This window comes from Phyllostomus hastatus, unplaced genomic scaffold (assembly GCF_019186645.2).
Source record: "Phyllostomus hastatus isolate PE091 unplaced genomic scaffold, TTU_PhHast_1.1 phas_scaffold_55, whole genome shotgun sequence".
Taxonomy (NCBI): Eukaryota; Metazoa; Chordata; class Mammalia; order Chiroptera; family Phyllostomidae; genus Phyllostomus; species Phyllostomus hastatus.
The window spans coordinates 5,215,992-5,241,138 of record NW_025334035.1 but is presented as its reverse complement, the minus strand read 5'-3'; the positions used below and the strand labels follow the sequence as shown (position 1 = coordinate 5,241,138).

The 25,147-nt window shown below is 44.9% G+C and overlaps 1 protein-coding gene across 4 annotated transcripts in view; it reads right to left on the bottom strand.

Moving 5' to 3' along the window:
- Positions 1-25,147, bottom strand: part of NTN1 (netrin 1) — a 196,406-nt gene that overhangs the window by 108,607 nt on the left and 62,652 nt on the right. The gene's annotated exons all lie outside the window — the stretch shown is intronic.

The window sequence follows — 25,147 nt, the reverse complement described above, 5'->3', positions numbered from 1 at the left end:
CAAGTGGACACACTTTTCAGTAACAGTGAAGGAATGGAATGAATGCCAAACGTTGCCCCTTGTGGGTCCTGTCTCTTCAGGTAAACGTGCTCAGTGTTCTGTAAAGTTCTCCTGGCCTAAATGGTTATGTGCTTTGGGCAGGTGAGCACTGATTAAGTTTTTTCAAAGCCACGGCATTAAAACCAAGGTCAGATATTGAGTTCAGCTAACCACAAAGTCTGTATCTTCTGGCACTTTGAATATGACCCACCACTGACCTAAGTGATGAACCTTTTTCAGTTTTTACATATTTTATAAAATTACTGCCATATCCTTATACTTTATTTCTTTTATGTCTTCTTCAACCTGGGAGAGACCTTGAACTTAAAAGTGTTCTCTAATCAATAGCAAATGTTTTAGCTTTCTTAATATTGCTATTTAACTCTTGTTTCTAGGGTCTCATTTTTTCTGTTTAGGAACTTAGGAATGTGAGGATTTATCCCTTCTGCCTGATACAGAGGCAGTAAAACTACTAGCTGCTACTGCCTAAGTGAGAAGTGAAAAAAGGTCAGTCACCAAGCACAGTGATTAGCCTGATGCAAGTTACATTTAGAAGGAGTGTCGTTTAAAGGATCTCTCCTAGCCTAAATACATGAATTCTTTCAGGTTGGAAAAGATTAGAAAAGAAGCCTAAAAATTCCTAGCAGTGTGAATCTCAACACTAGCTGAAAATGAAAAGCAGCAGCAAATGTAATTTGGTTTATTGGATGAGGTGGACACCCTATGACAGAAAACCTAAAATGATGATTGAATGGAGGGAAAAACTGTATACATTTTTCTGTAAGAAGTACAGAGACTTATTTTCTTCATTAAAGTATTCTCATAAGAAAACACATGTATTTGTAAAAATGGATTCCTGTGTCAAGTATTTGTGCAATCAGAACTGAATTGTAAACTATTCTTGTAAAATCTAGTTTGAGGGCCCTGGCTGGCGTAGCTCAGTGGATTGAGCTCAGGCTGCAAACCAAAGCATTGCAGGTTCGATTCCCAGTCAGGGCACATGCCTGGGTTGCAGGCCACAGCCCCCAGCAACCACACATTGATGTTTCTCTCTCTCTCTCTTTTTCCCTCCCTTCCCTCTCTAAAAATAAATAAATAAAATCTTTAAAAAATCTAGTTTGAAAGATTTATATAATGAGTTCTAGATATCTGACCAATAAAACTGATAGAACAACAACAAAAAAAAGATAAATAGGTGGGACTGAGAGATGGGTCTGAGAAAAACTTCCACAGTACCTATTCTTGCTCACTTGGGTAGTCTGGGCCAGACTCATTTACTACATTTACTGAATGATGTCTTAAGTTTTCAAATCTTAATATGTAAATAAAGGACTTGAACACTTTATATTTATCTTTCCAGGCAAAACTACAGAGGTAATGGCTGTGTAGCTGCCAGATTGTCTGGTCAACATCCAGGGGCTGGAGAATTGGAATCCCTTTTCAGACTCCCTTGCAGCTAGTTTCTGTGTGTGATCTGCACTTCATATGAGTCAATGGGGGCTGTGGCAGGGTACAGCACTGTTTCATAAGTTGGGCTGTGTGGGAGGCAGGGGTCTAGAGCTGCAGAGATGGCTCTAATACCTGGTTCTGCAACTTCCTGACTATAGCAGAGGCAGCGGCTCCTCCCAACAATTCTTCAGTCCTCCCAACAATTCTGAGAGTTATCTAAATTATTAACAAATTCCTTTCTGCTTGAGTTAGTAGATGCTGTTATTTGCAGCTAAGAACACTGACCACGGCAAGTTCACCAAATGTTTATTATCAAGCCCTCAGTCTTTGATTAAATCTTTTTTCTTATGAGCCCACAGCCTCTTGAGCTAAGATTTCTTAACACTATGATCAAACCATGTTTGACAAACAAATTAACCAATGTATGAATGAGTTTCAAGCATTCATGACACACAGCAGAAAGAAAACTTAGAAAACACCCAGAAGATAAGATTAGGTGGACCAGGTAGTAAACATTGTTGGTTTCAGGACATACAGTTACTGTCTCAGTGACTCAACTCAGCCATTCACAACTCAGTGTGAAAGCAGTCACAGACAGAATGTAAACAAGTGAGTGTGGCTGTGTTCTGATAAAACTTTATTTACAAACACAGCTGACAGGCTGGATTTTGCCCATGGACCACAGTTTGCCAACCACCTCTCACCAGGAGCTAAAAATGCAACAATCAGTCACCAAAGTGACTCCAACCTGTGGGAAGTTGGGAGAAGCCAGCAAGCCCTGGACATCTATGGCCCATTCCCAGCTGAATGAGCCACAAATCTAATCCACTGGGTCCCCCTGTTTATACAGGTCTCCTTCCCACTCTGACTTCCTCTTTTGCTTCAAATGTAAAATCTGCAAATAATCATAACTAAGGAGATAGTGCCCACATGTCCTTCACCTATTTATTTATTTTCTGGCAACAGAATACATAACACTTATTTTTGCACTTAGGAATTCTTTTCTCTCAACTGGCTGAGATATATAGAACTCCCATTTCAATCTTTATAATTAAAATACAATTAAAATGTATATGGAAACTTAAACTGATACAGACAGTAGCATTTATACTACAAAGTGTCTTGATATACTTTAACATATGGTAATTAGAACTAAACAGATTTGGCAATTATCAGGATAACTTCTGCCCCAGAACCATAAAATGTGGAAAGTGTCACAAATACAAAATGCACTATGGCTTTACCTTGCTTCCCCAGCACAATGGTAGATTCACACAGGCCTGGGTCCAAGTTCCATCGGTTCTATCATCTCGATGAGTAACTGTGAGCACATTACTCCCCTTTCTGGGCCCCAGTTTCCTCAGTTTTAAATGAGTATGTGGTTGGGGTGACAAGTGAGAAAACCTGCATGTTAATAAGCACAGGGCACAGATCCCAGTAAATGCCTGATAAACAGTCAGTGCTGTGAGGATGACAATGACAACAATGATGATGACAGAACAAAGTTTATTTTGAAATGCCAGCAACCAGATGGCAAGTTGGTGATCAGAACCAAGCCCAGAGCATTTAGGGTATTCAGCTCTGTGTGTTAACTCCAGGGCAGGTCCCCACCTTCACAGTTCCTCCATCTTTCTATGATAATAGCTCGCACAAAGCTTCTGTCCCCAAGACACAAAACACAAATGGGTATACTTAGGCACACATCCTTAGTACCAAGAGTCAGGGACTAACTCTGCCCATCTCACCTATACAGCAGGTAGAAAGTCCCACCTTTGAAGTGAACCACCTCTGGGATCACAGACAAACCACTTCACAGCTTCTGGGCTGTGAACAGACCAGGAAGTATGGCCCATTCAGTGCTTCGCAAACTTCACAGTGTGCATGAGTCACCTGGAGGCTCTTGTTAAAATGCAGGTTCTGATTCAGTGGGTCTGAGGTGGCATCCAATAACTCACATTGCTAACAAGTTCCCAGGGGATGCTGATGCATCCTGAGGCCCCACTTTGGGAACTATTGACCTAGAAGGTCTCTTGGTCCCCCCACACCCAGACTATCTTGCTTTGATCAGAACACTAGGATACGTCTGTTCACCATTCATTCCTTTTTCTATCTCCTTTCCCCTCTCCCTCTGTTTTGCGCAGCCTCCCTTTTTTATGCTACCCATGGATTGGGGTAGGGGGGGATTCCCACAGTTTCTAAAGAGCCAGAGATAGGTTGGCTGCTGTTCTCCATCAATAGCATGGGGGTGCAGGGGAGAGAGAGAGATCCCAAGGAACCCCCCCAAAAAAACTTTTATAGGCAAATCCTGTTCCTCCTTAGCATGGAGCCCTCACCCCCACCTTCCTCTCCACGCAGAAGCTAAGGATAATATCACTAACACCGAGGAACTCCCACATCTCCATAGATTTATAATGAAACCATCAGAGCAGAAAAGATTATTCTGGGTTAATGCTTCCTACATCCACCTGCCGACTGGGAACATTCTTTTCTCAGCTCAAAAATGTTCGTAAGCCTTTCCAGGCCACTGTTCACACATACCAGACTCCGGATCCTCCAGTGAAGGCCCAGAGAGGAGACTGGCTGCTCAAAAGACCAGCCTTGGGTGGGGCGGCAGAGATGGAAGAGCTGATTTCCTAGGACCAGGCAGGCAGAGTGGCCTGAGCTGACCGGCCAGAGGCTGGCCCCAGAAGTCCAGGTGTCAGAAGGAAGCTTTTCTGAGAACCCTGTCCCTGCTGGTAAAAGAGTTAACACTGTGCCCTCCCGTTCCAAAGTGGACACTAAGAACAAAACACCTGACCACACAGTTCCCAGCATCCTGCCCCAGACAGGAAGTATGAGCTCTGCCCACAGTACGCCCCGAGTACAGGGTGCCTCCCCAGGGCCCCTGCTGCTTGGTCTCTCACAGGCCCCACATGGTCAACAGGGCTTCTGTGGCCACAGTGAGATCTGGCGACAGGTCACCCCACCCTTGCCCCACTTGGAGGCACTCCCTGTGGTCCGGGCCTGGCCCCGTCATGTGGAGGAATTCGACTGTGACTCTGAAATGCCCTGTGGGCAGCGGGCCCTGGCTGTCCTGCTGGGACTGTGGTGCCAACCTCTCTCTCCACAGACTAAAGCCCACGTGGGAAATCCCACCCTTCCGCTAACCAAGTTGCCTCCTCTGAAGCCTCCCTGTCTCCATGACCCACCAGCAATGCTGCACTGAGTTCACAAAACAGACGTACCAGGGCGTTGTGGGGCAAACAGTCAGCCGGATATGCCAGCACTCTGGCTGGCAGGAGCACCCTCAAATGTGCCAGCTTCGACATGTCAGGCTGTTTGCCTGGCGGTTCTGATCCTATTGATACCTCCAAGGTCACACGGGGCCTTCTCCACCCCTCAGCACAGCTTCCAGAGCCCTCTGTGCTCAGAGCTCCCTTACTGGGCTCAGCAGCGGCACTTGTTGTCAGAGCTTCTCTCTGGTGCTGTCAATAATTATTTACAATTACCTAGTTTTTATTGTGATAAAATATGCACTATCTTAACCATTTTTTAATGTTGCAGCTCAGCGGCCCTAAGCACATTCACACTGTTGTGCAGCCATCACCGCCATCTGTCTCCAGAACTTCATCTTCCCAAACGGACACTTCCTACCAGATGAACACTAACCCCATTCCTCCCCTCCCCCTGGCCCCTGACAGTCGCCATTCCACTCTGTCTCTATAAATTTGACTATGAACCTCATACAAGTGGAATCACACAGTATTTGTCCTCTTGTGTCTGCCTTATTTTACTTAGCAGAATAATGTCTTTCAGTTTCCTGTACGCTGTAGCATGTCAGAATTTCCTTCTTTTTTAAGGCTGAAACTATATATATATTTGGGTTGCATCCACCTTTGGCTGTTATGAATAGTGCTGCTATGAACATGGGTGACAAACACCTATTCATGTCCCTGCTTTCAATTCTTTTGGGTATATACCCTGTCAACTACTTTTTAACTTGTTCTTGACATATAATATCTGTCAGAAAATGGCTCTGCTAAGTGTACTATTCCTGGAATTTTCCCAAACTGAACACACCCATGTCATCAGCACACAGATCAAGGACCAGGACACTGCCACAATCCCCAGATGGCCCTTCAAGTCACCCTCCTGCCACAGTCATTACCGTCCAACCCCTCAGGATGACGAATATCCTGGCTTCTCACAGCACGCATTAGCTTTGCCTGTTGTTACACTCTGTGTAAGTGGACACAGCCCATGTCTGGCCTTTTGTACTCAGCATTATGTCTGTGAGGTTCAGCCAGCTGCTGCACGTGGTTGTGGGTTATTCGCACTCATTCTTGTATGGCATTCCACTGCATGACACATTACAGTTTATTTTTCTATTTTATTTTTTGGGGTATTTATGACTAGGGTCCAGGTCGGACTATTACAGAGAGGGTTACTATGGGCATTAGAACACATGTCTCTTGGTCAAGAGAGGTACACATTTCTTATGGGTACACACCTAGCAGTGGAATGACTGGGTTGTACGGTGTACAGTGTACACCACTGTGCACACATCAACTTTAGTAGATTAAGACAGTTTTCCAAAACTGGCGGCCCCACTGGACACTCCCGTCAGCAGAGTATACTTGACATTCTCTTTCTCCTTTTAGCCACTTTGGTAGTGGTACTGCCTTGTGGTTTGGATTTGTACTTCCCTGATGACTAATGAAGTACAGCACCTTGTCACGTTTATTATTTCTGTTTCTTAGGGACAGCTCACATGTCTCCCAATGAAAAGACACAGCAGGGGTCGCAATGTCTTACAAGGCTGTCTCCAGGCCTCCCATCCAGCCGGGTCTCATGATGAAATCCAGGCTTGAGCTGTGTTACATAAGTTAGGGCTAAGTTCTCCACTCACCTGGCCAGGTCACTGTCAGGAGCCCTGGGCTGGATTAGACACAACTGGCCTGCTCCTCAAGCATTGTTTTTCATAACAGTGTCCCAAGGGCCAGGCCTTTTGCCAAGAGAGCCAGATGTCACTGGGTCGGCATGTGTAAAAAGCCAACAAATAACAAGTGTGCAATTCTTAGGAATGACAAACCACAAGTATGGAGAATTCCGCAATCAGTAAAGGAACTAAGAGTAACCCATGTCTGGTCTTGCTCGAGTCATCCAATAAACTCCCTGAGCTAGGCCTGATCTGTGGGTCCTCCGGAAGCCAATTTGATTCAGTCTAGCCCTGAGTTTTTACTCAGGCCCTGCTATGTGCCAAGCTTTGAGTTGGATGGTGCTAGAGTCACAGACATGGAAGACGGTCTTAGCTTTCAAAGAACATACGGTCTACAAGAGCATAACTGTTAGGAAAAATGTAATAAATGTTACAAGTAAGATGAGAATATAATGTAGGCATGATATCATGCATTTAGTGGAGGAAAAAGCGTCTGGTTATAGAGAATCAAGGAGGCTTCGTGGAAGAAGAGGAGTTTGAGTGAACAGTGAATGGACATGATATCTCAACACTTAGAAACTGGAAGGGAAGGCCCTCCAGATGGGGAACAGCATGAACTAAAACCATTAGGTTGGCTAAGTAGAGGTTAGTTGGTTAGAGAAAGTTTTAGTTTGTCAGGAGAATGACCAAGGCAAAACCCTTAAAGAGACATACTGACATATCATAAAAATTAACCTTAGGATTTAAAGAAAACCCACAAACATAATTAAAAGGCAAATGCCACAATGGGAAAAAATTTTGCATTACAAAGTAGACAAAGTTAGTTGTTTATGTGAATTCTAGAAATCCACATAATAAGCCATTAAAATGATGATGTAGAGCTAGCTACTTACTGACCAGTTCAGATATTTCTGACATATAGCTAAGCAGAAAATGCAGGTTACTGAATGACACAGGGTAAAATGTACGCACAATTACATATAGCAAGATGTCTTGAAAAACTGTCATTAAAATATTGGTGGTGATTATTTCTCGCTGAAAAAGGATTACTCAATAACTTTTTCTTATTATTTTCTCTGCATCATTTAATTTTTCAAAATCAACAGGGGAGTAGGAGGGGAAGAGAGGGGGTAAAGGTACAGAGAATAAGTAGCATTAGATGGTAGGTAGAAAATAGACAGGGGGAGGGTAAGAATAGTATGGGAAATGTAGAAGCTAAAGAACTTACAAGTATAACACATGGACATGAACTAAAGGGGGGAATGTGGATGGGAGGGGGCGTGCAGGGTGGAGGAGAGTGAAGGGGGGACAACTGTTATAGCATAATCAATAAAATATATTTAAAAACCAATAATGTATATTTCATACTTAATGTTTAAATATGATATATGGTAATTATTTTACCTAATACACAGGTAAAAAATTTTAAATAGTAACTGTTGTGGGCAGGAGTTTGAACAATTCTTATATATTTCTGGTATAAACACGATTGCTTTGATCTTTTTGGAAAGAAAATTTAAATTTAAAATATGCTTATCCCTTAACCTAGAAAGTCACCTGTAGGAATTCATTATAAGGAAATTATGAATTGATACAAATGTACATCTAAAATATTCCTTATAGAATTTTGTGATAAAGAAGGAGAAGGGAGGAGCAGAAAATGAGAGGAGAGCAAAGGTTCCTATTCACACAGATGTTCACTGTGCCTGTTTTCATTATAGCAAAAGACTGGGAGAACCTAAATACACCAAGGACTGTTTAAATAAATAATGTTGCCTCCATTTAACAGCATAATAAGCACCTGTATGTGCTGATTTAGAAAGATTGCCACTATATATTAAGTGAAAAAAAGCATTCAGTTGTGGGAATATCATGCTTCTATTTATGTAAAGAAATACAAAGATATACATTCATATATGTTCTGGTCTATGCACTGAATGCATCTGGAAGGAAACAAAACATTACCTTTCTCAAAGTGAACAAGCATTTGGTGTGAGAGGAGACACTTTTTACTGTAGTGTTTGAATTTTTACTTTTGTAGTGCTTAAAATGTTCTCCATACTAACTTAATAGTTTAAAAAAAGAAAGAAGGGGAGAGGAGTAACTTCTGGAAGTAGACCCAGTGATAGCAGAAATAATTGATAACAGTTTGGGAACAAGAGAAATGAGAGAAGCAAAGTTCCAGTAAGTCACTAATATAAGAAAGAAAGAATGAAAGTGCAAGAAAATAGAAGTTTGGGACCCACAAATAGACATATTAACACCCATGTATCCCTGACAATATTACCATTTGATAGAATGATCTTTAATTATATACTAACCGTATCTCTGAAACATTAAAATAAGATTAGCATAACACTCTTAAACACAGACATTTGAAACACTAAAGAGAGACATTCTCACCTAAGTCAGAATTAAGAAAAGGTACCTGCTGTCTGGGTAGTGTAGCCAATGCAACAAGACAAGAAAAGAGAATGAATGGCAGAAATGCTGAAAGAAAGAGACAGAAAATGCCATAATGGACTACGTGAAACCCAGGAACACTGTCCCTCAGTTCAGAGGACTGGCCAATTACTAAAAAATACATAAAAATCTATTTATTTTATACACACCAACAGCAAACAATTAGGAAATATACTGGGAAAAGATACCATTCACCTTGCCTGCAAACAATTCAAAATACCCAAGTGTCAAAGTAAGAAATGTACAGGGACCTATATGAGGAAACCATGTGAACAGCTGATGGATATATTGAAGCTCCAGATGAGCAGATCTGATGTTATAAAGATTCCAATTCCCTCAACGTTCATCTACAAACTTAATGCAATTTCAATCAGAATCACACAGGAATTTTTTTCCAAGTTGACCAAATCACTCTAAAATTAATTTGGAAATAAAATGCAAGAGAACAGCCAAGAAATTCTGTAATCATGGGATTCATGCCCTAAAATAATTAAAATATTAAAACAGCGTGGAACTGGCAAAAGAACAGAGATTCGTATCATTGGACAGAAAGAACTCAAGAAACAGAACCAAGAACATGTGAGGATTAACAGATGACAAAGGGAGCACTGGGGACCAGCAAGAGGAGGACAGCAATGGGGAAACGTGAGGTTGGACTCTTTACCTCCTCCGGGACATCGGATGATTTTAGAAATAAATTCAAGATTTAAGTGTGAAAAAGTGTGAAAGGATTCGAAATTTAAGTATGAAAGTGTTAGAATAAAATAAAATGTAGATGAAGATCTATATATAACAGAATAGAGAGGCATAACTGCTAAGAATGATCCTGAACAGAGAACTTCAAGAGCGAACATTTAGAAGTATCTCTACATAAAAAGTAAAAGCATTTTCATATCAATAGGCACCAGCAGCAAAACTGAGAGGCAAAGGGCAAACTGGGATGAAACTGTTTGCAGTTAATAGAACAAATAGTTTACAGCCTTGATATACAAAGATTTCTTACAGATTGATAAAATATTAATCCCTCCATGGAAAAATACACAAACAGCATGAATAAGCAATTCCCAAAGGAAAGAATATAGACAGCTAACAAACATATAAAAAAATGTTCAAAGAAATGCATACTTTTTCAACCAAGATGCTGTTTCTTACCATTCAAATGGGCAAACGACTTTTTAAATGATAGTACTTAGTATCTACGAGGGGATGGGGAAAACACTGCTCTTCCATGTTGCTGATTACAATACAAATAAGTAAAACTCATCTGGCAAGCAATTTACCAATATGTCTAAAAGACTCAAGAAATTAAAAAATGTTCACACCCTCTAACCCACCAACTGTGACTCTAAGACTCTATCTCAAAGAAAGTACTAAACACATACAAGAGATTGAGCTCCAAGGATGAACTTCACAAACTGCTGGTGACAGGGACAAACTGGAAAAGTCATGGGAACAGGTTAGGGTTAGTGGTGCATTCATGTGCTAAAATGCTAAGCAAAACAGGTTAGGGTTAGTGGTGCATTCATGTGCTAAAATGCTAAGCAATTATTAAAATTCTGTTGCAGCAATGGAGTCAAGATATTGGTAATAAAAAAGCAAGTTACAAAATAGTGTGTGCTTGAATACAAAATCTTGTTTTTCATAACTGAATGTATATATGTACTAATAAGTGATATTGAAGTATATATATCAAAATGTAAACACATATACACGAAAAGTTTCCCTGAATAATGAGATTAAGGGTAATTTTTTCTTTTAACTTGTCTACATTTTTTTTTACTCTCAGATTTCCATCTTTATTAAATAATTGTCCTGATTATCTTTGATAATGATTATAACATATAGTGTTTAGAGCATTATAGAGCTTAATGACCCGTAGTTGTCACTAAGTAGTCTATTTTCTTTTTTAAAAATATTTTTTATTTTTTTAATCACAATTGATGTTCAATGTTATATTAGTTTCAGGGGTACAACCTAATGATTAGACATTTATGTAATGTATGAAATGATCACCCCAATAAATCTAGTACCCATCTGACACCATACATAGTAATTACAATATTATTGACTATATTCCCCATATTTTACATCCCCCCAACTATTTTGTAACTACCAATCTGTGCTTCTTAATCCGTCTTTCACCCAGTTCCCCCATCCCCTTTCACCACTGGCTACCTTCCAAGTGATCTCTGTACCTATGAGTTTATTTGTTTTGTTTGTTCATTAATTTTGTTGTTTAGACTCTGCATATATGTGAAATCATAGGTATTTGTCATTCTCTGTCTGATTTACTCCACTCAGCACAATACCGTCTGCGTCCATCCATGTTGTTGCAAATGCAATATTTCATTCTTATTTATGACTGAGTAATATTCTATTTATATATACACACACATATATATACATACTCTCTCTCTCTCTCTCTCTCTCTCTCTCTCTCTCTCTCTCTCTCACACACACACACACACACACACACACACATACACCAAATCATCTTTATCCATTCATCTATGTTGAGTACTTAGATTGCATTTGTATCTTAGCTATTGTAAATAATACAGCTATGATATGAACATATGGATGCATGTCTTCTCAAATTAGTGTTTTGGGTTTCTTCAGATAAATATCCAAAGGTGGAACTGCTGGATCTTTCTTTGTCTCTTGATATAGCCTTTGTTTTGAAGTGTACTTTGGCCCTGGTTGGTGTGGCTCAGTTGGTTGGAGTGTCTCCTATAGACTGAAGGGCTACATGTTCAATTCTCTGTCAGAGCATATGCCTGGGTTGCAGGTTCGGTCCCTGATTGGGGTGTGTGCAGGAGGCAACTGATTGATATTTCTCTCACATTAATGTTTGTCTCTTTCCCTCTCCCTCCCTTCCCCTCTCTTTAAAATCAATAGGTATGTCCTCAGGTGAAAATTAAAAATAATGATAAAGTCTATTTGTCTGGTATAAGTATTACTACCCCAGCTTTTTTGTTTGTTTGTTTCTGTTTTCACAATATATCTTTTCCCATCCCTGTACTTTCAGTCTGTGTGTGTCTATCGATCTGAAGTCTCTTCTAGACACTATTGTATGGGCCTTATATTCTTATCCATTCAGTCACTCTGTCTTTTGATTGAAACACTTCATCTATTTACGTTTAAAGTAATTGTTAATAGCTATGTACTTATTGTTATTTAATTACTTATTTTTCTCTTTCTGTTTTCTTCTATTAAGGAAGACCCTTTAATTTTTCTTGTAATACTGGTTTGGAGATGAACTCCTTTAGCTTTTTCGTCCCTGGAAAACTCTTTAAATGTCTTTTAATTTTAAATGATAGCTTTGCTGGGTAGAGTAATCTTGGTCGCAAGTCCTTGCTTTTCACCACTTCAAATATTTCTTGTTAATCCCTTCTGGCCTGCAAAATTTCTTTTGAGAAATCAGCTGACAGTTTTATGGGAGTTCCCCTGTAGATTGCTGCCTGCTTTTCTCTTGCTGCTTTCAAGATTTTCTCTTTGTCTTTAACCCTTCGTGTTTTACTTATGATATATGTTGATGTGGCCTCTTTGGGTTCATCTTTTTGGGGACTCTCTGTGCTTCCTGGATTTGTGTGTCTATTTCCTTCACCAACCAAGAAAGATTTTCTGTCATTATTTTTTTCAAATAGGATTTCAATTGCTTACTCTCTCTTCTCCTTCTGGTACCCCCATGATGTGGATGTTGATAAGTTTGATGTTGTCATTTTTATTTTTTTATTTTTTCTATCCCAATTGGTTGTTTTCCTGCTTCCTTATCATCCAAATTGCTGATTTGATCCTTTGCTTCAGCTAATTTGTGGTTGATTTCTTCTAGAGTATTCTTTATTTTAGTTACTGTATTCTTTATTTCTAACCAGCCCTTTTTTATGTTTTCTATCTCCATTTTTATGTTGCCTATATCTTTAAGTTCTTGCCAAGTTGGTTTGTTCTTCCCCTATGTTCTTTTCCCCCTACTTTGTTTCTGATTTTTCTCTATAAAAGTCTCTCTCTGAGCTCCTGTCAGTGGAGGGCTCCTAACCATTTCCTGGTTTGACACTGCTCAAATAAACTTCAAGATGTTTTTTAATTTTATTCTATTTTTATTGTTATTGAATTTATTGGGGTGACATTGGTCAATAAAATCACATCAGTTTCAGTTGTGCAATTCTATAATACATCATCTGTATATTATATTATATTATATTATATTATATTATATTATATTATATGTTCATCACCCCAAGTGTCCTCCTATGCTCGTTATTTATATATTTATTTATTTATTTATTTATTTTTGAGAGAGGGGAAGGGAGGGAGAAAGAGAGGGCGAGAACCATTGATGTGAAAGAGAAACAATGACAGGCTGCCTCTTGTACCTGCCCCAACTGGGGACTGAACCCACAACCTTGGCATGTGCCCTGACCTGGGAATCAAACCAGCAACCCTTTGTTTTGAGGGATGAAGCCCAACCAGTTGAGCCACAATGTTCAGGACCTTATTTTTTAAATATCTTTATAATCAGTGTCTTAAATTCTGTATCTAGCAGATTGCTTGTCTCCATTTTGTTTAGTTCATTTTCTGGAGTTTTATCCTGTTCTCTCATTTGGGACTTGTTTCTTTGTCTCCTCACTTTGGCTACTGCCCTGTGTTTGTTTCTATGTATTAGTTAGAGCTGCTACATTTCCCATTCTTGGTACAGTGACCTTATGTAGTAGATGTCCTGTGGGGCCCAGTGGCACAGTCTTTCCAGCTGGTCACCCAAGTGGGGTGCTCCAGATGTGCCCCCCACATGGGCTGTGTGTAATCTTCTGTTGTAGTTGAAGCTTATTTGTTGTTGGCAAGTCAATGGGAGGGATCAACCCCTAGGCTGACCTGCTGTGAGGACCAGCCACAACTACAAGGAAGGAGCTGCTGTGCAGGGGCCCACCCCACAGAGTAGGGCTGTCTTCAGCAGAGGTCTGGTGCCCACCAAGCTCACCCCTTCGTTGTATCACTCTGGAGGTGTTTGGGTGGTGCTCCAATGTGCTCTGAAGTTGTTCACTGGGTACACTGGCTCTAGGGCCTCCCAGGAGATGCAGGCCAAGGTGAGCCACTGCCTGTGCCCTGCCCAGGGCCACCCAGCATGAGCTACAAAGCAATCTTCAGATAGTTGGCACTGTGCTGAGCTTGGAGGTGCCCCTTGGGAGAGGCCAAGCTGTGAATGGAGGCCAGCTGACACTACTGCAGGGCTTGGAGCTGTTTAGCAAGAAATACAGGACACAGTGAGGCCAGATGCTGCTTGTTTGGGGTTTGCAGACCTTTGAGAAATTTTAGGAACGTCCGCTGCATGAAAAAAGGCAGGCCATTTTTATGGAAACACCTGGAAGGGGCATGGATAGGCTTGCAAGTTGGTTGAGCAGGGTCTCAGGGAATAACGGGGGCGGGGTGGGTGTGGGGAGAGAGCCGGACAACACTGTCAGTCAGGTTGTGGAGACTCAGATATGGCACACGCCAGTGCCTGTAGTGGGGAAGGCTCAGCAAAGGAACAATAGCTTCTGTCAGCAGTTCTGCCTAGGAGTAAGCTGCCCTGTTAGCCGTCTCCTGAAGCCAGACAATTCAGTTCCTCCCATGTAGCTCTGGCACCTTTCAAGCTGATGCTCCAGTGCTGGAGCTCGGAGCAAGCGAGTCTGAGTAAGTCTGTCCACCAGCCCTTTAAGAGGAGTGCCTGGGACTCCAGAAGTCCTCCATCTCCCTCAGCCACAATCTGGTTTCCACAGCCAGAAGTTACGGAGGCTTCTTTTCGGGGCACCAGAGCCCTGAGCTGGGGAGCCTGATGGAGGGCTGGGACTCCTCACTCCTCAGAGGGAACCTCCGTAGCTGAGATTATCCCTCCTAATTTTTAACTACCACACGTGTGCGTGGGGCCTGCCCCTTCTGCATCTCCACCCCTCCTACAAGCCTCAGCGAGGCTTCTTTTTCGTGTCCTCATCACAGGACTTCTGTTCAGCTAGACTTCAGGTGGTTCTCAATAATGACTGTTCTGCAGTTTAATTGAAATTTTGATGTCAACTTGTCTACATTTAAAAAATGCTTTTAAGTAAATACGCTTCTGACATAAATAAAATTTTTTTTTAAGTTGTTTGTAAAACAAAGCTTGAGTACACCCATATTCATAGCAGAACTACTCACAACAGCCAAGAGGTGGAAACAACCCAAGTGTCCATCAACAGACGGATAAACAGAATATGGTCTATGCATACAATAAGATATTATTTATTCTTTAAACTGAAGGAAATCTGACACATGCTACAACATATATGAACCCTGTGGACATTATGTTAGGTAAAATAAGCTAGCACAACAGGACAAATCCTGTGTGATTCCAATCATATGAGGTACCAGAGACAGAAAGTAGAACCGTGGTTGCCAGGGGCTGGGGGAGGAGACTGGGGAGTTTGTGTTTAATGGGAACTAAGGGGCACCTTGTGATGACAAAAAAGTCCTGGAAATAGATGGTGGTGACGGCTGCCCAACAATAATGTAAATATACTCAACACCACTGAGCTGTACACAAACATGGTTAAGATGGTAATTTTGTGTTATGAGTATTTTACCACAATTTTTTTAAAAAAAGCTTGACACACAGGCCCTAGCTGGCGTAGCTCAGTGGATTGAGCGCGGGCTGTGAACCAAAGCATCACAGATTCGATCCCCAGTCAGGGCACATGCCTGGGTTGCAGGCCACGGCCCCCAGCAACCACACATTGATGTTTCTATCTCTCTCTTTCTCCCTCCCTTCCCTCTCTAAAAATAAATAAATAAAATCTTTAAAAAAAACAAATAAAATAAAATTATGTTTTAAAAAAAGAAAGAAAAAGCTTGACACACAAAATAGTGTGATTTTTAAAGTTGGGGGGAGGAGCTTCAGTTCTTTAGAAGCCACTTAGGAAGGACAGCTTACTCTCAGATAACGCCAAATAAACGGGGTGTTACGGTAGGAAGTGAGACATAACCAACACCCCAGAGACCTTGCATTTGGCACTGCCACCTTCTCCGCCCAGCATCCAGTGCCCTTCTCAGGCTGGCACGTGTTCAAGCCCCCGCCCTTTGGTCGGCTCTGTCATGCCTGCCTCGGGAATAGAGAGCACAGTGCGGGCAGCAGAGCCCCCTCCTGGCTCCTGGGTGCCCCTCCCTCCCTGTAGCGGTCTCAAGATGGACAAGCACCCCGAGAGGGGCTGAGCCTCCGCCAGGCCCCACCAGTCTCCCTGCCCCCTTCTCTTGGCTCCCAGTCCATAACAGCATTTGACTTTCTAATTCTCCCCTCCTCACAACAAAAAGCTAAATGTTCCCCGGGCACTTGGCCTGGTTTCTGTGCGGGAACAGAGATGGCCGAAGAAGGCAGGCAGCAAGAAGTCAGCCCCAGCAAGTTCTCAAGAGCTGCTGCCTCGCACACCATGCGGCTTCATACGCCAGCACTGATATGCCCCTCTTACCACTCACTCATCAGGGGCCACAGACATTAAATGACTCCCTTCCTCAGTGTCACAGGGTGAGTCCTTAATTGCTTGGGAAAGAGAGAAAAATCAACAGCCAGCCTAGAGCACTGCCCCGGGTTCCCACCAAAAGATGAATCAATGCCTGAAGCTGGGAGGAAGCAGGTGTGAACACCATCCTCTGTTCACAGCCCATGGCCTGTGCTGTGGCCTCGGCAGGTCTCCATGTCCTCAAATGCCATCTCCCCACTGGACCTCAAAGGGATGGGCGGACACGTGGGCTTCGGGATTTCTGGGTACAAAATGGAGCAGTGTTAATTTTGCTTGGTAACTATGCTGCTGTGCCCAGATAGCTTTGTTCATGTTAAAAAAAATCTGTTTGGCCACTGTAACAAGTGCTCGCCAGAAATTGCAGGAGGCAGGCGGCAAGAGCCAGGTTATAAAAGGGAGATGAAACCCTGGACTGGAAAAAGAAGATCACGCGCAAGGGCTGCAGCTGTGAACACAAGCCCCCGTCTCCAGCACTGCGGTGTTTGGGGCGAGTGGAGGGAGAAGGGCCCAGAGTGGCTGAGGGCACCCGGGCTCAGGGGGCCTGTGTGGGCGGGGGAGGGGGCAGGGCATAGGTTCTCAGAAGGGGCAATTACCCCTCAGGTTTGACCAACAGCAAGAAACCCACCAGGGACCCAGAACAGAGAGCATCAGAAAGACTTAGGCAAAACTTTCATGAAGGTACACATTCTCAACAAGAAATCACCATCTTCCAGAAGCTCCTCCACTGTGTTTATCAAAAGCACAGAGAGTAAAAACTGGAGAGGACCAAAACATGTGCATCAATTTAGTAATAAAGAGAGTGCAGATCAGGCTCCTTGTGCCTGGCTTTCTCAGTTCTCCACAACGGAGAAGTGCCTTCCCCCGGGCTGGGCGCACCAACCCCACATCCATCACCTCCGTTCCCATGGCGGCCACCCAAGGCCCAGGCATGGGGCTACAGAGAAATTAATCAGTCAACCCAGCCATTTAAATAGATCAGACACTTCATGCTTTGCAGGGTGAACAGGTGCGAGAGGGTTTCATGATGGTTGGCCACAAGGAACCTGGAGTGAGGCTGTTTCTCTGCATTTGAAGTCATTCAAACTCTTGATAATGGAAGGAGAACAGATTTTCAACCCTGAGGTCATCCGCGCAATGCTTCCCGCCAGCTCGGAAATAGTTACCGTGGCTCAGCCAAGCTGCCAACCCTTTCTAAAAACCCAAACCCTGCAAAGAAGAGAACTGAAGCAGAAAACTCCTGCATCTGCGACATCTGAACGTGTTCCAGGCTTCCGGGTCTGCCCGAGGTCTCAGTCCCCAAATGCCCAACCCACCTGAGAGTGCCGAAGAGTCGGCCCTGGAGTCTGTCCACCCATCTGCCTGGGACCCCATTTAGCCTTGGTCACTGGGGTGTGAGCAGCTCCAGACCACTACCCAGCCTCTCAGCGGAGGGGGACCTCAGAGGATGTCTAAGGCCAGGCCAACCCCTTGTTTCTTAAAAAGGAGACTTAGGTGCAGAGAGGGGAAGGGCTGGCTCCTCATTTCCCAGTGAACCAGTGATACACTGGGCCTGGGACCCCAATTCCTGACCCCAACTCACTAAAGATCCTGCCAGATCTTCAAGAGCAGGACGATGGGAAATTTCAAGTCACAGAACAGGTGGCCAAAGGACCCTGGAGGCCAGTCTGCAGATGGATGCCCATCTGGATGCCCACAGGACCCTCTCAGCATGGGCTTCAGCTGTTCCCCTTGCCTCCTGCCTGTCCCCATTGGGGCCACCTGTTCACCACCAGCACCAGCTTGGTGGAGCTGGGGCTCTGCCTCCCTCGCCCAGCCTGGCAGTACAGTACCCAGCTCTGCACATGGCAGCTCCACCCTCCAGGAAAGGCACCGAAAGCCACAGCGCAGCCTTAGGGAAGGAGGGGACAGCAGCTGGGAGCATGGGACAGAGTAGCTTCATTTAGTCTCCTGGTGGAGTTGGTGTTTCTAAATCTGCTCCTGAGTAGATTACGCGCCCCCTGGGTCAGGAAGCCCGAGGAGTTGTCTCTATGACCCTGGAACAGCAAGGGGTCTTAGACCCTGACCCTCCTGGGCCAGGCCCTTAGCCTTGAGGGTGCTCAGATGCACTGTACTCCCTCTGGACCCTGGAACCAGGTTGAAGGTTCACCTGGCCACAGCATGGGCACACTCGGGGAGCACCCACATGGAAACCTTCCTCTCTTGTGTTCTACAAAGTCACGGTCGTCCTCAAAAGGGTTGACTCTGGGGAGCCCAGATTTGACTTAGCATGGACCTTTCCTTCAGCCTTCAAAAAGGACATATATAAAAGGCAGAGCTATTGCTTTCTTCATCGGCCCATGAATTTGCTTAAAGGCTATTGGGCAAATCGGCACAGGCCCAGAGCCCCAAAAAGGGAGGGCGCTGTCCTGAGAAAAGAGAGGGGTAAGACCTGCTCCCCCAGCTCGATCCCCCTGCCAGGGTCTATAGGAAGGGCACCTGGCGGGACCTCTAAGGGGAAAGGCATGTGCAGAGCAGCAGCCTCCCTCTTTTAGCCCCAGGACTTTCTCGGGGGAGGCAGCCGACTTCAGAGGCCCCTCCCCAGTGCCCCATCAACTGCTGTCTCCCTGATTCAGTCTCCTCCTCCTCCTCAGGTCCACTGTCTCCTTTGCAATCAGGGCGATCCTTCCATAGCACAAATCCAAACAAGCACTGGTCCATTTAAAGCTCTTCAATACCTTCTTCCTATTTTCATCAGGCACGGCCCACAAGGGCTTGTGGGCTGGATCCTGCCCCACTCCTGGCTTCTTCTCTCACCCCTCACCCACAGCACTGCAGCCACACAGAGCTTCTTCAGGTCCTCAGCTTCCCCCAGAGATCTGTCATCTCTGGGCCCTGTGCCTGCCTCTCCCTGGAATGCTCCTGACCCCTGCCCACCTGGCCAACTCCCATTCCTCCTAGTGTGGCAGGCTAAAGAATGCTCCAGAGCAGGCAACCGGGGCCTGAACCTGAGTCTGACTCTAACAGACTCATGGTGTTACCTTGGTTAAGCTGCTTAAGCTTTATGAGCCTCATTTTTCTCACTTCTAAAATAAGAATAGTTTGACTTCATTGATCATGGTGAGAATAAATGAGGCAATGCACACAAAGAGCTTTGCACACTGCCAGGCACACAGAAGGTGCTCAATAAATGCTAACTGCAAGCAACCACCTGGACAACTCTTGCAAAGAGCCCAACCAGAAAATCCCATGTTTGGTAACAGGGAGAGCCAGGGCAGAGGGTGGTCAGAAGAGTGGACCATTCTCCCCAAGGATGCACCACTGTGCCCCCACTAGAACATGAGCTCACTGAGGACTGGGGATTCCCTCTTGTGTGTTCATCACTGAATCTCTAGAGCTCCAAATGCAAAACCTGTATGTGGATGGCTGATTGAAAACAGCCACAAGGGAAGCTCCCATTTGAGCACCCACCTGTGTATGGGTGCTGGGCAAAGTACTTTCCCACATGTCATTGAGGTCAGCACTTTTGTTATTTCCATTTTACAGGGGAAGGTACTGAGGCTTAGCAGGGTTAAGGCCAGGGCTGGAGGGACTGCTCGTGATCTTATGGGCACTGTTCCGCAGAAACTGAGAGCCTCTATAGCACAGAAGCTAACTGTCCCCACCCATTCTGCCCCTCCCTTTTAGTTATGGGGACACAAGGCCACCCAGCTGGAGGCCATACTTCTCAGGACACCTTACAGCCAGGTGTGGTCATAACCAGTTCGAGACGCTGCAAGATGAGTAGAAATGACACATGCAACTTCCACATCACTTCCTTAAGGGAAGTTACTCTCTGCTCTCTAGCAGTTTGGAATGAACCCAGGGTTCTGGAGAAACTGCTTCTACCATGAAGAGAAGGAAAGTACCCCAAAGGGTAGCAGAGCAACAAGACAGCGGCTGGGTCCTATCCTGAATGACATCATGGCACACGGCCGCCTCCTCACCCAGCTCACCCCCTACCTCCAAGCTATTGAGCAAAAGAAATAAACACCCACTTTGCCTGGGCCAGTGTGTTTTGAGGTTTCTGTGGTACAGAAACAGCCTACAGCTAGCCAGGAGGTCCCTGCCCAAGACACACAGCTCATCCCTTTTGTTTGTTTCTGCAGCATCCTGGTGCAAGGGAGAGAAGTTGCTGGCCTCACTCCTGTTACTCTGAGGATCAGAAGGAAGTGTTAAAGCTGCGAAGAACAGAACCAGGGCCGAAGAAGCCCACAGGAAGGCTGCGAGTGAGCTGCAGCATGTCCGGCGGTCTCCTTCCACCTACGCTGGTAGAGAGGCCAGAAAGGGGAGCCAACTCTCGTGGGATATTGCTCCCCAGATGGAAATCTCCTGAACAAGTCATTCCACACTCCCTCAAAGGCCACCCTGTGACAGCCTCTTGTGAAAACAACACTCTGGTGGCTATTTCTACACTGGAATGATGACAATTTGGGATTTGGGTTTCCCTCCCACAAAATGACTAGACAAAACAGCTTCTTTTTATTCAAATCATCCTGTGCCTTTGTGAAAATGTTCTCTTGCTATTCCCAGCATGTTCCTGGAGGCTGCAAGTATATCTTATCGCGTGCAATGCATGTGCTCCTGAAAAATTAACAATTACACGTTTCTACAAAACTTCATCCTTTTAAAATGTACATGTTGAGCTCTCCAATTAAAGGAGCACTGTTATGAATCTATACATAAAAGTGAATCATTACCCCCATTGTACGTGCTATAAAGATCTGACTCCATATCCCTGCTGGAGCCTAGCAGGTCTTTATCAGCTGTCCTGCAGCTCCTCACTGTGCCTTTACAAGGCCGAGACCCAGAAGCAAATGCAGTGTCCCAAGTACCCGTGTCCCTGCCTGAGGAAGCTGGGCTCTCATCGCTGTGGCAAATAAAGTTCTCTATGCTCCAAGGAACAGAAACTTCAAGTCAAAAAAGCTTAAGAGAGTTTTCTGGTTTGGGCCACTGAAAAGTCTAGAGGTAGAACTGGCTTCATTGAAGACATCATCAAGAACTCGGTATCTTTTTTCTATCTGTCCTCTAGGCCCCTGTGGTATCAGTCTCTTCCCAGGATGGTTGTTGCTCATGGTGGCAAAATGGATGCAGCAGTTCCAGGCTCTGTATCCACATACCATCCAAGGTAAAAAGAGAGGGCTGGTTTCCAGAATCTTCTCCAGAAGAGTTAAGGTGCCTTATTACAAAAGCCTCTAGCCAATATCCTCTTATGCCTCTTTGGACCAAACTGGGTCATACGTCTATTCCTGAACCAATTTCTGTAGCCAGGGAAATGCTGTGTGTTGATCAATCATGTGGCAAAGAAGACAGCATCATCCTGATTGGATTATACAAATCACAGGCAATTCCCCCCTGAGCTGCTTGGCTGTACGCAGAGGAGGGTGGAACGAATGTTGGGGAGATGATTGGTGATTGAAGATTACATTAGCTTCCTTTGGCAGCCACACTGTGTAGTTGGACTCATAAATTTTCCCTTCAACTAAAACCCTTTGGTCTCTCTGATAATATAGTTATCCACTACACTGTTAATAGTGCCATCCATTTCTTTAACGTACAGCAAAGACTTTAGATTTTATCCCGGAGAATTTTTCAACTGATTAGCTCAGTTGATTCCGCCATTCAAACTTAGAAAACAAAGCTCTCATGTCCAGCCTCTACTCACAGCACCCGCCAGCGTAATTTATACTTTCCAGTCTTTCCATGAAACCCTCAGCCCAGTGCCCACAGCAGTGTGAGTGCTGCTCAGAGCTGCCAGGCTCGCTGTACTGTGTCTGGGCGCTGCCGCCCTCGCCAGGCAGCTGGGTGGGCTCCCCACTCACTTCAAACAGCGTGAGAAGCACTGTTGTTTCTACCAAAGCTAAACTGGAAAGACTCAACAAAAGCAAGTCACTGAATTTACAGAAGAAGCACTGTCAACTGAGATGTGAGAAGGTATCTGAGAAAGACTGGAAAGAAGTCACAAAAAATCTAAGATTCTGAGCTCAAGTAACTCCACAAACTTCTCCAAGGACGTGCTTCCCTTCAGTGGAACTGGAGACTAGAGGCGATGTACTGCGGGCAAGGTTTACGCTCAAGAAAGACCACAGAACCCAACAAGCATGCCCACATACTAAGAAAACATCTTGGCCCTAAGAAAAAGCTTGGCCAATGGATGTACATTTACATGTCTTAAGTTAAAATGAAATATTTAAATGTTTACCTGACTTGTTTGATTATCCAGCCAACTACCACCTTTCACTATGGGACATTAAAGGGCTTCCCGTATGGCCATCCCACACCACACGCACCCCAGCTTCCTGCCATACATAACTTTACCGGTCTGTCATCAATCTTTCCCTCAAAGGAAGGAAATGTTGGGAAAGGCGGCCTGAGCTTAGAACTGTCCCTGGGCCCGCAGGTCCACTTCCTTGCTGATGGGTCAGGATAGGAGGAGGGGCTTTGCAACAGTGGGTGTGGATGTGCGGGACAGGCGGGACTTGGAGAGAAGGCGGCAGGCGAGGAGAACAACCTCGAGGGCAGGCACGTCTCTAGGTGAAGAGAACGTGAGTGCTGGCAGTAAGAGTGGAAAGGAACAGGCATGGAGAGGACATTACGAAGGGATAATCAATGAGACCGGGTGACTGGTTGAGAAATCAAAGACGAAGATGGGGTTCCTGAGGGCTCACCTCGACCCAAATAGGGAAGAGGACAGAGGAACACATTTTGGCTTATGGGTGAGATTTCAAATGTTTGAAGTTAAGATAACGTTACTTAATGTTTCCAAACAGATGAGAACATAGGCAGGTAACTCAGAGCCATTTACATCTCACCTCTAAGAATAAGTGAAGTCATTGGGGTTCTACGCGTAGAAGGCGGGGCTCACCTCAAAGCAAACCCACATTTCAGGTGCCGGAGAGGCCGGGCCTGAGCAGAAACGTGGGTGGGCGGGGGGGGGGCGGGGGGGGGGCGGGGACCATGCCCATGAAGACGAGGGTGAAGAGAGTTTCAAAGGAGAAAGAGGCCTTGGGGCCTAATGCTTCAGGGATGCCAAGCAGGGCCAGTGAATTTTGCTATGAAGGTCACTGGTTGGCACAGTTAGACTGTTTCCATGGTGTGCTGAAGGAACTATGGGAGCCTGTGGAGACCCAGGTATCGTGGCTGCCTGGGGTACCCCTCCTCCTTCAGGGGACAGGAGCAGCCAGAGGGAGTGTTAGGGGAAGAGGATGGTGTTCAAGAAAACAGAAATGTTGCTTACCCCTGAAGCCATCAATACACGGGGGAGGGGAGAGAAGATAAGCTCCCTGCCTGTGTCATTATGCAAGGCAGTTTTTTTCAAGATTTTATTTATTTTGTTTTTAGAGAGGGAAAAGGAGGGAGAGTAACATCAATGTGTGGTTGCCTCTCGCATGCTCACTACTGGGGACCTGGCCAGCAACCCAGGCATGTGTCCTGACTGGGAATTGCACCAACAACCCTTTGTTTTGCAGGCCAGCACTCAGTCCACTGAGCCACACCAACCAGGGTACAAGACTCTTTCTCGGCAGGACTAGGAACAAGCCCAAAGCTCAGGAGGAAGTATGTCAGACACGGGAGAGGCAGCCAGGCTGGAGGAGAAGGAGCCCAAGTCCCCAACCTGGCTCATCCCCTACGTACCTGCTTCCCCCAAGACTAACGACCCACCATCCTCAAGCAGGGTTCTACTCTGACTGCACGGAGGCAGAGGTCTACAGAGGGGCCCTTTCATCGGGACCTCAGTTCCAGGCTACACAGGGGAGTCCAAGAGCTGCACAGCATCCAGCTTCTTCTGCTTTACCATTTCAGGCCCTGCTTCCTGCAGTGGGTCTCCTCCCTGGGCCTGAAGGCTGGTATGTGCGAGGGGCAAATGTTGGGAAGGCTACAGAAGCCACTGAGAGCATCCCTAGATGTGTGAGGTCTTTCCAGCCAGATGTCCCCACACTCCTGAGTCATTTTCTACATTCCCCAAAGAAAGGGTCAAAGTAAAACAGGAGGGAAGGAGAGAAGGAAGGGCAAAAGAACAAACAATACTCAGTATGGACAAGGAGAGCTTAACCACTATCTGGGAATGGGAGCACTAGCATTGAGGGAAGGCAATGCAGCCTGCTGTCACGGAAAACAGCTTTGGGTTGACCTTTACACTCCCAACCTGGAGCCCAGGGCCCCACAAGCCCCACAGATATGATGACCAACAGACGGTGACAGAGTCTCAGCCCTGCCATCCCCTCAGAGGGATTCTTGGCCCTCCTACGAGGTTTTGCTATCTTGTCTAAGAGGAGATAAAGGAGTGGTCCATCTGTCATTACTTCTGCCTTAAGTGTCTTCCAGTGACCTCTCCACCATCTTTCCAGTTCTCCTGGATATTCTGCTAACAGTTCAAGTGCACCTCCCCAACCTTTCCCCACTTCATAGCTACCAGGTACATCATATAATAATACTAATAATATTGTAATAAATAATTATTATTACTTAAGCACCTTAAAAATAAAGTATTCCATCTTTGTCTTAGCTCATTTGCTCTTCACAACCATCCTGTGAGGGAGCTGGGGGTTATTAGCTCTATCTTGCAGCGAGGGCACTGAGGCTCAGAAAGGTAAAGCGCCTTGCTCAAAGCGCTGAAATGAGCTGCTGGTACAGCCTGAATCAAAACCCAAGTCTCGTCTCCCAGCCCCGGGTTCCACCTCCAATATCCTGTTGCCTCTGGATGCCCTCCCTCTCACCTCTAATGCATCTGAACTTACGTTCT